This window comes from Pan paniscus, chromosome Y (genome assembly GCF_029289425.2).
Source record: "Pan paniscus chromosome Y, NHGRI_mPanPan1-v2.0_pri, whole genome shotgun sequence".
NCBI classification, from domain to species: Eukaryota; Metazoa; Chordata; class Mammalia; order Primates; family Hominidae; genus Pan; species Pan paniscus.
This window is the reverse complement of record NC_073273.2, coordinates 8375160-8391063: the sequence shown is the minus strand read 5'-3', so window position 1 is coordinate 8391063 and position 15904 is coordinate 8375160.

The window sequence follows — 15904 nt, the reverse complement described above, 5'->3', positions numbered from 1 at the left end:
AGGTTACATCATACTAGAAAACTTCCATACACCAAAAAATAAAAACAAAATAAAATAAAATGAGAGCAAATATTTGCAAACTGTACATCAGATAAGGGGTTAATCAAAATATACAAGGAACTAAAAACAGATTCAAAAGAACAAGCAAATAATAACCTAATTAAAAATAAGTATCTTCTGTTTTCAAAAGAATATATATACACAGATAACAGCTGTGTGTGTGTGTGTGTGTGTTTGTGTGCTTGAGTGACTGTGGCTGTGTATATTTACATCTACATCTATCTATCTATCTATCTCTCTCTCTATCATCTATCTATCTAATTATCTACATATCTCAACTTTTCTCATCATCACAGAATTGTAACCTCTACTTCCCAGGTTGAAGTTATTCTACTGCCTCAACCTCCTAAGTAGCTGGGATTACAGGCACTTGCCACCAGTCCAGCTAGTTTTGTATTTTTAGTAGAGATAGGGTTTCATCATGTTAGCTAAGCTGCACTCAAACTGCCAACCTTAGGGGATCTGCCCGCCTCGGCCTTTCAAAGTGCTGGGATTAGAGTTGTGAGCCACCATTCTCGACCTATTGCAAGAAATTTAAGAAATTTTATAAATTTCTTAAATTAACCTGGTGAAAAAGAAAAAGTTGGCCAGGCATGATGGTACACACCTGTAATTCCACTTTGGGAGGCCAAGGTGGGTGGATCACGAGGTCAGGAGCTTGAGGCCACCTGGGCCAATATAGTGAAACCCCATCTCTACTAAATACACAACAATTAGCTGGGCATGGTGTTGTGCTCCTGTAGTCCCTGCTACTTGGGAGGCTGAGGCAGGAGAATCCCTTGAACCTGGGAGTTGGAGGTTGAAGGGAGCTGAGGTCATGCCACTGCACTCTAGCCTGGGCAACAGAGTGAGACATTCTCTCCAAACAACAAGAACTACAGCAACAAAATTAGGTACATTTTTATGACACGGATATTTATTGGTTCTAATATTGTCAGCAGTTTTATTTATTTGTTGAGATTTCTGGCTAATGTGTGGTTCATTTTTGGTTGTTTCTGCCTATGTCCTTTTCTTTCAGGAGATTCAGTCAATTAAACTTAAATTAGCTCCAGAGTATGGCCCACAATCACTTCATGCATTGTCACTGGGATTAACTCTTTGGCTTTGCAGAAGTGTTTCTTGCCCTGCTAGTGTTACTCATTGCCCTTGATATTACTAATTTTTATTTGCATAGAAGATTAAATCTTGAGGTTGCACATTTTTGCATGTGTTTATAAAATTCTGCAGTTACCATTTTAATGAAAGGTAACAGTTATCCCCAGTGACTCAATTCTATAAAATGTATGTAATTTTTTATACATTTTACTATCTTGGAACTCTAAATGCAGATCCGAATGAAATTAGTTTTTAAAAAATTTATAGTACATGTGCAAATCAGTATAGTAACAGACAGGAGACATATGGAAATGAATTGCTTAGCTATGTTTTGAAGTTCCAAGTCACAGCTACAAATGTAAGGATGTCTAGAAATCTACCACTAACATGTTAATACACGTCAGTTGACAAAAAAAAATTATGAGATTATTTTCAAGCCATACTCTCTTCTCACTCACATTATGCTCATTCCTTAATTTAAGATTATATTTCTATCCCTCATAACTATTTAGAATGCCCATTAGGCGGAATGAGAATAATATCAAAAGGAACAGAAAAAATGACTGACTTAATCCCACTTGAATTTTTTAAAAACTATCATTACCTTATGACTGATAAAAATTGCATAGGAAAATTTTCAATATTGTGAAAATTAAACAAAACTAAACCACAGTGCATTTCAGTTAGAGGAACCATGATTATCACATTTTTAAGCTTATTAGCAAACCATTTATGTTCTACTTATTTGTTGGAAACAGAGAATGAGAGATATTTCGGTCACTTACCTCATTATAGGTCCTAAAGCAAGAATGTGCCAAAAAAAGTAATGCAGCTTTATTTCTCCTCACGTCTTTGTTGAAAAACGTTAGAGTACTTTGATCCAAAATTACCTCCACAACAACGAAGCTCATAGGAAATGATATCAGAATCTGTCACTAGCTTTTCAATTAATTTCAAACATATACAAAGCATAGGTGGCCTCACCACAGCAGAGAACAGTTGAGCAGAGAATGCTGAAAGGAAAGCTCATATGGTGTCTGTGCTCAAGGACCATTTCTTCTTCCAAAGATAAAACTCCTCCTGTACTTTCTTTATCAGTTTCTTCAAACACTGTGTCCATTCTCATCATGCTGCTAATTCAAACTCTTCTTCTCAGTGAATCTAGTATAGTTCGGTATCAAATCCAAACAGAAGAAAACAAGATTCTGTATAATTCACTATTCATGGAAAATGTAGAAAGGTAAATATGGATCACTAATCACAATTTAAAAAAATCGATGTCTGGTTTAGGAAATAGTGAACCACCATTTGACATAATTGAGTCAATTAAAGCAGTTAAACTATTTGACATAATTTAGTCAATATGTCAAATAACTTGACATATTATTTATTCAGCAAACAATGTTTTAAGGAAATAGACAATCAAACTTCTACGAGGCATTAACTACCTCTTAACACCAAGATGATAATCCTGTCTTCAGGTAGTATGAAAAAAGGTGTATATTTCTCATTAGTTTTCTTTTTGTGTTCTTCAGCCAACGTGTGTGGCTGACATCGACTAAAACAAAACTTCACAAGGGATAAGCCCAGTCTAACCATGATGACACTAAGAAAACTATCTAGCAGATATTTCTGATTCGGAAAGGAATACAAAACAGTGAGCCGTTTAAGTTCCACTAATTGTTAGATGTTGGTCATTTTGCATTTAGTATACTGTTTCTTGGCTTGATTTAATGCTATGAAGTTATTAATCAAGTAAAGTTTCAATTTAAATAGATGTGAAATCCAGACTTTGCATGGCTAGAGAAGATCTAAACTCTCTTTTGTTTGAGGGGGGTGGCAAAATAGCTCATATTAGATTATTTCTAGACAAACTGTCAGAGAAATTACTGATATATTGTGAAATTCAATTAGTCATTATGGGTGGGAAGCAATATTCAGCAAAAATGAATAAGAAGGAAGATAAAAGGCAACAGTTGTTTTAAACCAAGTAAATATTGGAATAGAATTTAGACAGAAAATTTTTCTGACTAAAAGTGCTGTTAATATGAGAAAAGAGCATGAAATGTGTAAGAAGCTAATGCAAATTACCAGAGAGAAAGCATAATATTTCCCCAGAAGATATTGGTCATTTATTAAAATATATCAATGGGAAAAATAGAAGTAGTAGTTTAAAAAAGTGGGAGAGAAGAATCAAGAGGTTGCCTATATTATTTTTATTTGATAAGATGTTCATTTCCTGAACTTTCTTTGCATTGCTTTTATTCTCATAGCTTATCATAAAAATCATTTCCTCTAATTTGTTAAGTTTTATGCTGCAGAGTATTAAATTCCTCAACTTCTGTTGTTTGTTACTGTGATCTAAATCATACCTCTATCTATATGCACTTATTTATTCAAAGATAAAACCTTTATCACATTTTAAAATACATCCTCCTGGACTCAGCCCATCAATATGATTGATCTTTTCCTCTTTCGTGTAATTTTTTATCCTCTTCTTCACTGCCTTGATTTCCTAATCACATATGTATAAAAAACTCCATATTTTATGACACACAACAAAAACCGTCTCCTTTGGTACTGACTTTTTTGTCTGCTTTTAATTTCCACAGAGAATGTCTATTAGCTATCTTCTTTCCATCAGTTCTTATTGTCTCAGGTTTTATCCCACAACAATGAAGTCACAGTCCTTTCTCAAAGGTAATCAGTGACACCCTAATTGCTAAATTTAAAATGTTACCTTGAATTTCAGGTGAATCTTTTTACCATTGGTGATATGCTGTCATTTGAAAATTCCACTTACCTTTACCAGGCAGGCTTTCATTCCCAACAGTCTACCAAATATGTTCTATATTTAAAATAATCAACTTTGTTTTGACTAATATAATAATAGTTTTTTTTTTTAATTTCTAGTCTTTGCTGTCTGTTTGTTTATTGAGACAGGGTCTGCCTCTGTTGTCCAGGCTGGAGTGCAGTGGTGAGATCAAGAACTCACTGCAGCCTCAACCTCCCGTGCTCAAGTGATCTTTCCACATCAGCCTCCTGCTTGACTGTGACTACAGGCCACGCAGACTAGCTACTTCTGGTAGAAACAGGGCCTCTCCCTGTATCTCAGGCTGGACTTGAGTTCCTGGGATCAAGCCGTCTGCCTGCCTCAGGCTCCCATAGTGCTGGCACTGGAGGTGTGAGCCACCAGGCCTGGCCAAATATAACAGTTGTTTCTTAGTCATCCTCTTCCTTAAATTATTGCTGATGAATTTACGCTCAATCTCCCAGTTATCTCTTCTTGTACAATGGATTTCTGAATGGTACTATGAGTCCCAAATTGTTATCTCCAGCCAATCTCTTACCAAAGCCCAAATCATATATGACTCTATTGCACATACTCATGTTTAACAGGCAATCTGGTCTCAAGGCTACACACTGAATTTTGATGCTACTTCCTAACAACTTTCCCCAAGTGTTTCCCATTTCACTTCATAGTAATTACATCCTGTTGCAAAGGCCTATAACTGTAATGTCATCCTCCATGCTTTTTATCTCATCGTTTCTATTAATCCTCAAATTCTGCATGTTTTGCTTTTAAAACAGGTCAAGAATCTAAACACTTTTACCTATTTCTCCTGCTGTCAGCAAGATATAGGTTATCCACATTTCTTATCTGATTAACTCAGCCGCTTTAGTGATCTCCTACCTTCCGCTATTACAACGATTACACTATTACTTCTATTAAATTATGTGAGTTATATTTCAGATACTATAAAATTAACAATTTTAAAGTATGCATTCAATGATTTCCAGGATATTCCCAATGTTTTGCAATCATCACTATTATTTAAATATATAACGTTGTCCTTACCTTAAAATAATTCTACCTATTTATATTCAATCCCGGCTTCACTTTTTCCTAAGCTTAAACCATGGTTTTTATAATGTAACAAACAACCATATATTATTTTCTTCTCATTCTCTTTTGCATATCTTCTTCTACCACACTCTTTCTTGTTCAGAGTCTTAGTATACACTACAACATCAGAGGTTTTGCTGTCTTTGTTGTTTCAAGAAATTTGCTCAAATCCCCTTTGAGTTTATACTATTCACCTGCTTATAAATGAACCCACCATCCTTATCCATCTGACTTAAAAATAAAATCACTAGATTTTGTCACTGCTTTCCATTAAAGCCGAAATATAAGTTCCATCAGTACATGGATTTTTCTCTTTTGTTAGGTGAACTGGCATTAACAATACCTGATATATTTGCAGTTGATTTGATCCTTTTATTTTTCTTATTTATTTATTTTTTGTTTGTAGCAGATGGGTGAATTGTGATTAAATCTTGTTCTGTTGCTCAACCTGGGGTGACAGGATCTCGGTTCACTGCAACCTCTGCGTCTCAGGTTCAAGCAATTCTCCTGCATCAGCCAACTGAGTAGCTGGGACCACAGTCACCCACCAGTCCAAATGGCAGTATTTTTTAAAATTATTTTTTAACATTTTTAGTACACACGGGTTTCATCATGTTGCCTAGGCTGGTCTCAAACTCCTCACTTTGAAAGAAATACATTACATAGATAAGGCAATGCATACTGAGTTTTTAAATTATAAAACTGTTTTGTTCATTAATAATACTTTACTTTGAAAGTATATTTTCATTTGGAAAAAAAATTAGCACATGATTTTTTTGCTTGCTTTTGATCAACTAGTTGAACATTTGGTAGCCATCAGATATATATTTAAAACCATTTACGTCCATGTCCTTCACCCACTTTTTGATGGGGTTGTTTGTATTTCTCTTGTAAATTTGTCTGAGTTCATTGTAGATTCTGGATATTAGCCCTTTGTCAGATGAGTAGGTTGCAAAAATTTTCTCCCATTCTGTAGGTTGCCTGTTCACTCTGATGGTAGTTTCTTTTGCTGTGCAGAAGCTCTTTAGTTTAATTAGATCTCATTTGTCAATTTTGGCTTTTGTTGCCATTGCTTTTGGTGTTTTAGACATGAAGTCCTTGTCCATGCCTATGTCCTGAATGGTAATGCCTAGGATTTCTTCTATGGTTTTAAGTCTAACGTTTAAGTCTTTAATCCATCATGAATTAATTTTTGTATAAGGTGTAAGGAAGGGATCCAGTTTCAGCTTTCTACATATGGCTAGCCAGTTTTCCAGGCACCATTTATTAAGTAGGGAATCCTTTCCCCATTGCTTGTTTTTCTCAGGTTTGTCAAAGATCAGATAGTTGTAGATATGCGGCCTTATTTCTGAGGACTCTGTTCTGTTCCATTGATCTATGTCTCTGTTTTGGTACCAGTACCATGCTGTTTTGGTTACTGTAGCCTTGTAGTATAGGTTGAAGTCAGCTAGCATGATGCCTCCAGCTTTGTTCTTTTTGCTTAGGATTGACTTGGCGATGCGGGCTCTTTTTTGGTTCCATATGAACTTTAAAGTAGTTTTTTCCAATTCTGTGAAGAAAGTCATTGGTAGCTTGATGGGGTTGGCATTGAATCTGTAAATTACCTTGGGCAGTATGGCCATTTTCAGGATGTTGATTCTTCCAACCCATGAGCATGGAATGTTCTTCCATTTGTTTGTATCCTCTTTTATTTCCTTGAGCAGTGGTTTGTAGTTCTCCTTGAGGAGGTCCTTCACATCCCTTGTAAGTTGGATTCCTAGGTATTTTATTCTCTTTAAAGCCATTGTGAATGGGAGTTCACTCATGATTTGGCTCTCTGTTTGTCTGTTATTGGTGTATAAGAATGCTTGTGATTTTTGTACATTGATTTTGTATCCTGAGACTTTGCTGAAGTTGCTTATCAGCTTAAGGAGATTTTGGGCTGAGACGATGGGGTTTTCTAGATATACAATCATGTCATCTGCAAACTGGGACAATTTGACTTCCTCTTTTCCTAATTGAATACCCTTTATTTCCTTCTGCTGCCTAATTGCCCTGGCCAGAACTTCCAACACTATGTTGAATAGGAGTGGTGAGAGAGGGCATCCCTGTCTTGTGCCAGTTTTCAAAGGGAATGCTTCCAGTTTTTGCCCTTTCAGTATGATATTGGCTGTGGGTTTGTCATAGATAGCTCTTATTATTTTGAGATACGTCCCATCAATACCTAATTTATTGAGAGTTTTTAGCATGAAGCATTGTTGAATTTTGTCAAAGGCCTTTTCTGCATCTATTGAGAGAATCATGTGGTTTTTGTCTTTGGTTCTGTTTATATGCTGGATTATATTTATTGATTTGCATATATTGAACCAGCCTTGCATCCCAGGGATGAAGCCCACTTGATCATGGTGGATAAGCTTTCTGATGTGCTGCTGGATTTGGTTTGCCAGTATTTAATTGAGGATTTTCGCATCAATGTTCATCAAGCATATTGGTCTAAAATTCCCTTTTTTGGTTTTGTCTCTGCCCAGCTTTGGTATCAGGATGATGCTGGCCTCATAAAATGAGTTAGGGAGGATTCCCTCTTTTTCTATTAATTGGAATAGTTTCAGAAGGAATGGTATCAGTTCCTCCTTGTACCTCTGGTAGAATTCAGCTGTGAATCCATCTGGTCTTGGACTCTTTTTGGTTGGTAAGCTATTGATTATTGTGACAATTTCAGAGCCTGTTATTGGTCTATTCAGAGATTCAACTTCTTCCTGGTTTAGTCTTGGGAGGGTGTATGTGTCAAGGAATTTATCCATTTCTTCTAGGTTTTCTAGTTTATTTGTGTAGCGGTGAACAGACACTTATCAAAAGAATACATGTATGCAGCCAAAAAACACATGAAAAAATACTCACCATCACTGGCCATCAGTGAAATGCAAATCAAAACCACAGTGAGATACCATCACACACCAGTTAGAATGGCAATCACGAAAAAGTCAGGAAACAACAGGTGCTGGAGGGGATGTGGAGAAATAGTAACACTTTTACACTGTTGGTGGGACTGTAAAGTAGTTCAATCATTTGGAAGTCAGTGTGGCGATTCGTCAGGAATCTAGAACTAGAAATACCATTTGACCCAGCCATCTCATTACTGGGTATATACCCAAAGGACTATAAATCATGCTGCTATAAAGACACATGCACAAGTATGTTTATTGTGGTATTATTCACAATAGGAACAACTTGGAACCAACACAAATGTCCAACAACGATAGACTGGATTAAGAAAATGTGGCACATATATGCCATGCAATACTATGCAGCCATAAAAAATGATGAGTTCATGTCCTTTGTAGGGACATGGATGAAATTGGAAATCATCATTCTCAGTAAACTATTGCAAGGACAAATAACCAAACACCACATCTTCTCACTCATAGGTGGGAATTGAACAATGAGAACTCATGGACACAGGAAGGGAACATCACACTCTGGGGACTGTTGTGGGGTCGGGGGAGGGGGGAGGGACAGCATTAGGAGATATACCTAATGCTAAATGACGAGTTAATGGGTGCAGCACACCAGCATGGCACACGTATACATATGTAACTAACCTGCAGATTGTGCACATGTACCCTAAAACTTAAAGTATAATAATAATAAAATAAAATAAAACATAAATAAAACCATTTATGTCAGACAATAGTAAATTAAAAAAATATGTATTTCTTAAGTGCTCCCCTATATTTGATGTTGGTAACCAAAGTGGGTTTTATTGAATCATGTGATAAAAAATACTGAAACCTCAGAGTAATGGGAAGCCAAAGTTAGTGTTATGTTTATATTTAAAATGTATGCATTAAAAATATTTTCATATCCCAAGCCTTGAAGTTGCTTAATGTTATTTTAGTTAAAGTATAAGAGAGGTATGGCTTTAAAAATGATAATGTGAGAAGAGAACTTTTGAGTGCATTTTATTACTTCTAAATGTCCACATCATGCCAAAAAAGTAAGTAGCAATGTTAAAATCTTACACTGAACTGAAACTCAGGGTGGGAGGTAATATAAGTAAATTAATGAATGATAACAAAATTTAGTTTATTTCAAGAGAAAAGTGAAGGTTAGAATACAATTAACAATAGCATTCTGTACAGATCTTTTATTGGAAAATGTGAAATTATATTCATATATATTTTTCTTTGGGTGACTATATTTTCTTCCACATTGTAGGAGTTTCTAGCTAAACTCACTCCTTAAAAGGTCTGATCTTTGTCTTGTGGGATCTATGTAGAGAGAAGCATTTCCTTTTTAAAAACTCATTTTGTTAATTTATTTAACAATTGAATTGGCATAGTTTATATATATATTCTAAAGAGATTTTTTTTAAACAAACACTTTTTTTAACAAATAGATGTAATATCATTAAAATACAGAACTAAGGGGTCTGTAGTTAAAAATCTATATGGTCACTCTATTTGTTGTTAATATGAAAATTCAAAGTGTTCTTTCAAAATGACTGTGTTGATGCTTTGTTGATGAGTTGTTGTTAATATTAATTTGTCAGTTGATGGAAATAAGAGTGGGCAGAATTATTATTTTCATAGTACAAGCATTATTTTTTCTTCTTATCTCAGGTTGTGAATCACTTTTTGAATGGGAATATCTGCTCCCTCTTATATCTCACCCACCAGAAAATCTCGTGGGACTTCAAAATGCTGGTACTTTTTATCACATGAATTCTGTGATCCAGCAGCCATATATATATGTGTGTGTGTGTGTTTGTGTGTGTATATATATTCCAATGGAGACAGTATTCTTGCAATTGAATGCATAGGTAAAAATACAGACAATGATTTTATGAAGATGAGAAGCAGAACAGTGAGGTAAATTCTAATTATTAATTACTATTACTTTGAAGATTCTGATAGCAGCTACTGTTTTTATCTCTGAAATTATTTTACTTTAAAAGAATTATGTGGGAATTACTTTTCATAATATGGCTAAAATCTCTGAGATACTGTGACTGACATATTTATATTGTCTGTGTATCATAAGATGTGCTTCTATTTAAATTCTCTAATATTTTTCTCAAATGCGAGGTTTTCCTGCTAAAGAAAAAAATTTATTCTTCAAATTTGCTATGTGAACTTGTAAAAAATATTAGTTAAGAATTATCATCAAACTGCCTATGAAAAGTATTCATTTGAAAATAAAGCAGTGAAAAAGTTAAGTTATACTGATAGATCACCTATTTAGGGCATACCTCCAAATAAGTGAATATGGAATACCTGAATTTTGCTGTTTATACTCAAACTCTTTATTATTGTTATTATATTTTTACTTTTCTTTATAGACACTGATAGAAACTAAATTTTAAAATCAGTATATTTTAACTGTAGTAAGTGGTTTTCCTACAATTTCTTCATTTTTTTTCCTTTCAGTGGGCACAAATAATTTGTCTTTCAGCTACTAGTGTCTCCATACTTATCATTTATAGAGATTACAAAACACACACTGTCTTTCTCTTTGCTAGATCTGGTAAACTATACAATCCAAGCATCACAGTCGGGGTAGCTTTACTTTTAGTAGAGTCTTCATATATGATATTCACCAATACTTGGTTAACAGCCACTACTGGAAGAAAAATTGGAATGTAAGTTCTGGTACTATAGCATGTGTGATGCCTAAGGTGTTGAATTTAACACATATAAAGATGGTTAACCATACCAGCAAGAAACAAATGAAACAGACAGAATATAAAATTTCAGATTTGATGTCTTACCTTTGTACTTGGTTGGTTGTGCTTTATGTTGTCTCAGCACTGTACTCTGGCATGTATATCTGCCTTGTTCCTTTTTCTATGCAGTCAGCTTCTCCAGGGCAGGAACTGGATATTATTTACTTCTTTGTCACAAACCTAAGACAAAATGAAAAACACAGAAACGTCTTAGATACTTGTAAACCAACTGTATGTTGCTTTATGGCTACAATCATGTTTTGACTATTGGAGCTTCTGTCTATGCTCCCTTTCCTTCCACAACTATGGTTAATAGATATACTTACTGAGTGTTAATAATTCTGATTTCACCATGTAAATAATCTTATCTAATTTTGAAAACATATTATTCTCAAAAGAAGATACTGAATCCTAGAAAGACTAAGTAACTTATTCCCCAAAAAGTTACTTATTCCCCAAAAGTTACTCATGGCAGATGACTCACTTGTCTTTACTGCTGCCTACTTGTTCAAACTTTACTATATTACTTCCAGTATATGTTATTATTTTATTACTCTTTTATAATAACTTTTCTGTGAACTCAATTATAATAGCCCATGTTTGAAATAAGCAATAATAGTAAAAATTAAAAAATAAATTAAGTACTTTGAAAATTAGGAGTATAAAAAATATATCATTTTATTCAGTAACTTTTGGTATTGGTTGCAACTTCTTTCCTTATATTTGTAAAGTTAAATTAGTGCATTACTGATTTCTTTTGGTCTTTAATGTTGATCCCCAAGATAATTTACTAAAATATTTTTATTAATTTGAAGACAAATCAGAGTTAAGTAAGACAGGAGGTAGAAAAGAGTAAAATATTAGTGTCCTAAGACACCTTCAAGACATCTTTGTTCATTTAGCTATTTTCAAACGACAGTCTTATATACCCAAAGAATTTTGGTAACAATTAAGGTAAATTTTAAGTGAGTGATTATTTCAGTTTTATAAAACCTCAATACATTAGCTGAACATTACTCAGAAAAAGGCTTCCTATAAGGGACATTATATTAAGTGAAATTAGCCAGGAAATATAAGGGACAAGGATTGCATGTTTTTATTCATATGTGAGAAATAACAAAGTTGATCTCATGAAGGTAGAGAATAGAATGACAGTTTATTATAGGCTGCCAAAGACATTGAGCAAGCAAATAAGTGAGTCAGTTAATGGATAAAAAACACAATTAGAAGGAATAGGTTTTAAAGTTTGATTGTGTAGGAGGGATATTATAGGTATGAATAATTTCTTGTAGATTTCAAAACAACTAGAAGTTTAGATTCGGAATGTTCTTTAAACAAATATGTCATATATGTCTGAAATTACTAATATACCAATTACTAATATGCCATTTAAAGATTTGGTCATTTCTCATTGTGTGCATGTATACAAATAATAGTTCTACTTTGTAAATATGTAAAATTATAATGCATCCATTTAAAAACAATAAATGGTGGTCTATTTAAATAAGAAATTTCACTAAAGCTGGCCATTTCTGAATGGTAAAATGCTCTTTCTCTCTACACATTGGGTCTTTGTGATCCAAATTCTGATTTTAGAAGTACTTGCAACATGTTCTTGGGCACAGTGAGGCCATGGCAGAAAACCCACACATGCCCCTCTTCAGCATTAGCTGGAAATTGTGGTCCAGGGCACTCCTGGATGCCATGAAACAATATGTGCCATTGGAAAGATAATTACTAGCTTGTCTTGCCTTGGTATTGAGACTGCTTCTTTGACAGAAGACCGTAAAATAATTTTAAAATTTGGAACACCCATAAGGTGTTGGGCATATTAAGGAAACAGTTTAATGAGGAAGTGCTCAGAAGACTTCCAAAATAACATAAAATATGGCTTTATAGAGTACAGTGTTAACAGGGAAGTGCAAGGAGGTGCTTATCCTGTTCAAGGGCAAGTAGTCTGGTATTTTCTAGCATCAAATTTGGAACAACCACAGGAATTACTGGATCCCACTCTTACATGGGCAATGCCCTTTGAAGAGCTCCCTATTGACTACAACAACCTGCTTGGTTGACGAATGACATTTCAAGGTGGATGAACAATATCCTGTTGGCAGGCTTTCACAGAGACCAGAAATAAAAAGACCAATTGAAGATGGAATGAGCAAATTAGCTCAATGATTGAACTGCATGCTGTTTTTTTTGTTTGTTTGTTTTCTTTTTTTTTTCTTTTCCTTTTTTTTTATTATACTTTAAGTTTTAGGGTACATGTGCACATTGTGCAGGTTAGTTACATATGTATACATGTGCCATGCTGGTGCGCTGCACCCACTAACTCGTCATCTAGCATTAGGTATATCTCCTAATGCTATCCCTCCCCCCTCCCCCAACCCCACCACAGTCCCCAGAGTGTGATATTCCCCTTCCTGTGTCCATGTGATCTCATTGTTCAATTCCCACCTATGAGTGAGAATATGCGGTGTTTGGTTTTTTGTTCTTGCGATAGTTTACTGAGAATGATCACATACACACCATGGAATACTATGCAGCCATAAAAAATGATGAGTTCATGTCCTTTGTAGGGACATGGATGAAATTGCATGCTGTTTCTTTTTAAATGAAGGATTAAAACTTTAAACTATTATTTTATAAAGACAATTGTCTGAATGCATGAGTAGTAAATAATAATGAATGTCCTGACCACATGAACAGTAGAAAACTGGACTTTCAAGCAGATGCCAGCATGTGACACTTGTACTTTCAATGGGCCGAGTGACATCCTGACATCTGCATAATATTAAAAATTTAAGAGGTACATTAAAGAAGGACATGTTGATTTCCAGTTGAAGTATTCTCTCCAGGATGATTGGGAGGTGATTGGAACCAGGACAACATGATGTATTTACTTGAGGTGGCAAACTTATAGAGGTGCAGCAGTAATGCAGAGATAGGATTAATCTACCCATATTTCTCTTGTACTCTCTAAGGAACAGAAATTCCAAAATCTAAGTCTAGGCCAGAAGAGAAATGTAGATGGCAAATAACAATAGGCCAAATAGGAAGGGCATAACATAGTTGGATTAAAATGTACAAATATCAGTAGCCCTGATAGTGTATTTATAGGTCTTGACTAATGTAGACTGCATTTTGCATTCATAGTGGTCAATGCTAATGCTAATATACTATAAAAAGATTTAAAAACATAGTATATTCTAACCAATTTGAACAAACTTCACATCCTATTGTTTCCAACAATGGGCATAGAGATATTACATGAAATTTTTAAAAAACACGAATTTTTTAAAAATCAGAAGGCATTTATATCTTCAGTGAACACTACATCTAACAACAAAAGCTTTAAAATAATATAGAAATAAACTAGGAGACTTACTGATTTCGAGGAAAATTGTGACTGGCTATCAAAGCAGTCAGAAATCTTGGCGCAATGGGACTTCAAAGTATGTGGATTCTGATAATATGCACTTCATGGGATTAGATGAAACCAAATTTTAGAAGCATCACTTAATAAATTCTACCACAACAGTGCCCCAAGCACAAAATACAACCTACCATGCTCCACACATTGTGACATATGAAACTTGTGCAGATTGGTTTTAATATTTTAGAATTTCTATTAAAAATATATCCATATTCTTTATTTTAACAAGAAATTAAACTATCAAACATTAAATGTAAAGAAAATGTAGAATGAAAATATCCTTTTTTAACATTTTTCCCCTGTTTTATATTTTTTTCTGGTGATAAAATAAGGTTTCTGAGCAATACAGCTGTTACTCTGGGCACCTGCTGTAATTTAGGTAATTCCATTTCTTGGCTACATGAACTTGATGAGAAGTCATGCTAAATGTTACAAGAAAAGCTTTAAATGATTAACCTGGCCAGGTGCAATGGCTAACAATCTGTAATCCCAGCACTTTGAGAGGCCGAGTTGGGTGGATTGTGAGGTCAGGAGATTCAGACCACCCTGGCCAACACAGTGAAACTCTTTCTCTACCAAAAATACAAAATTAGCCAGGTGTGGTGATGCATGATTCTAATCCCAGCTACTTGGGAGGATAAGGCAGGAGAATAGCTGGAATTCAGATGGTGGAAATTGTAGTGAGCCAAGATCGCAAAGATTGCACTTCAGCCCAGACAACAGAGCAAAACTCTATCAAAAGAAAAAAAGAAAGGAAGGAGGGAAAGAAGCAAGGAAGGAAGGGAGGAAAGAAAAAAGGAAGGTAGCAAAAAAGGAAGGAAGAAGGAAGGAAGGAAGGAAGGAAGGAAGGAATGTGGGAAGGAAGGAAGGAAAGAAGGAAGGAAGGAAATGAAACAAGAAAGGAAAGAAAGAAAGAAAGAAAGAAAGAAAGAAAGAAAGAAAGAAAGAAAAGAAAAGAAAAAAAGAAAGAAAAAGGAAAGTGAAAAGAAAACTACCTTACTTATGTTGTGGCTAATCTTCCTAGAATATTTTAACAAAAATATTTGTTTCAACTTAGAAGTGCTTATAAATGGTTTTTGTTTATATTTTTGGTGAGTATTTTTTTCAGTATACTTTGTATTACAGCTGTTAAAATTGTTAATTTTTACTCTCACTGGATTTTGAGAAAATCTAAATAAATTGCTTTATGCTCTTATTGAAATATCACACTTTTTATGAACTAGGACAAGGTAGTACCTAGTTACAAAAAATAAAAAAAAAAAATCACAAGCGTAAAATAAAACATGACCCCACTTAAACTATTCTTCTGATCATCTTGTCACAGCTGTCCTAGATAATTTTTTCTTAATTTGCAGTCACAGCTGATATGTTACAAAATATGTAAGAAAATAATAATTGAAGACTACATAAGTAAAGCATCCAAATAAGTTTGAAAAAGAAAATTATTATTATTATTTTTATTTTACCAGTTGATACATAGAGCCTGTTGAATGAGGATATAATGGAGCATCTTCTGCTGGACAGGTCTTATGCCCATCTAAGACATCTTGGTCATCTGGCTCGAAATTCTAAATATTTAACAAGATTGACAATTTGATTATAAAAGTAATTTTGTACCTTATATTATATTTTCTTCATTTAGAATAAACTTTTAAGAAATGTAAGAAAGCTGACATCTATAACATATTTACAATTCCTGCAAATG